Raw genomic sequence first — 1,505 nt, forward strand, 5'->3', positions numbered from 1 at the left:
AAGGAACTCATGCAATATTATTCAAAATGGGTGACCCTGGAGGACATTATGCTGAGTGAAATATCTCAGTCACACAGGGACAAATACTGCATAGTGCCACTGTTGTAAAACAGGACTGACATCAGGGTTGGGGGGAGACTGAGAAAGATAGGATAAATAATGTATACTGCATTGAAATAGATGAGGGAGAAAACTGTTTAAAAGGTATATGTGTCAGTTCCCCCGCCTACAGTTCAAACTGGGAAAATGGCGAGAAAGTCCGAACTGCCAGTTTTGGCTGCTACAGCGGACGAAGAGTTAGTGGTCCAGGCAAAGGACCAGGCCTCAGTCACCGACCCTCCCCGAGAGGACTTCCGCGTGCTCTGCACCTTAAAACGAGCTGTGTCGGAAATGCTAGCGCTGTGCGCCTGCTTGGTCCAGAAGCTCAGGGATTCGCTGCCAGAGGAGATTCGGGCACCCGCGCTGCGGGATGCACAGTGGATTTTTTAATCAGCTGTGCAAGAGAATGTCAGCATTAATGGAGAAGCATGCACGAAGCTTCAGAGAATTATATTACAGAGTCTGACATCAAAGAACTTGAAGATCACTTTGATGAAATCATAGTAGATACAGCCACAAAACGTAAGGTCCTTGGATGTGTCATCAAAACCCTAAAAGCCAAGCAAGAAATTCTGAAGTAGTACCACCCAATTGTACATCCTTTGGACCTCAAATATGACCCTAATCCAGCCTCTCGAATGGAATATTTGAAATACAGAGGGAAAACTATAGCTAAGAAGATCAGTGATGCCATGAAGTCTTTACCTGCACTGATTGAACAAGCAGATGGATTTTCTCATGTTTTAAGGATGCAGCCTGTTATTCAACTCCAAAGGTTATACCAAGAAGTCTTTTTGAGTCATATTAGGAAGACAGACATTAAATCTGATAGTTTTAGAACACACTTAGAAACTACACCACAACAGACTGCTGCTAGGAAAACCACTTACTTGGTACTAAATAGAAAAAAACCTAAAGACTGTCCTCAGAGGAGATGGTATCCATTGAAGTCAAAGAGAATTCATCTAAATACATAGACTGCTTTTGTTTATCTTGGAAGCTGAAAATACAGCTCAAGTATATTAAAAAACAACAACAACACTAACTCATAAGTGATTCATTTGTACAAATACAGTAGCTTTGTGCTGGAATGTGATACAGTATTTTTCTTCACTGTTTCCTGTACAGTAGCTGAAAAGTCTACCTTTTTTTTTTATAGTGTTGGCACATCATTGAACCTTAAGACTCATTCTTACTGTCCTTAGGTACTACCAACTCTTGGCCACCTTTCAGCTTTTATGTAATTTCATCAATGAATATATTCTATTGGATTTCTCGGATATTAACCATTTTTTAAAAAGTATTGTGCATCAGTTGTCTCTGAAGTGCTGAAAAGTGGTCATTACTTCAGCACAGAGTAGTAGATGCAACAACTTCACTTGTCAAATTATTGTACAAATAGTATC

At 40.2% G+C, this 1,505-nt stretch overlaps 1 pseudogene; it reads left to right on the plus strand.

Moving 5' to 3' along the window:
• The first annotated feature begins 246 nt into the window (after positions 1 to 246).
• LOC102866725 lies at positions 247 to 1,076 on the plus strand (annotated as a pseudogene).
• The last annotated feature ends 429 nt before the right edge of the window (positions 1,077 to 1,505 follow it).

This window comes from Elephantulus edwardii, unplaced genomic scaffold (genome assembly GCF_000299155.1).
Source record: "Elephantulus edwardii isolate Elephantulus edwardi_28Jun2011 unplaced genomic scaffold, EleEdw1.0 scaffold00343, whole genome shotgun sequence".
Taxonomy (NCBI): Eukaryota; Metazoa; Chordata; class Mammalia; order Macroscelidea; family Macroscelididae; genus Elephantulus; species Elephantulus edwardii.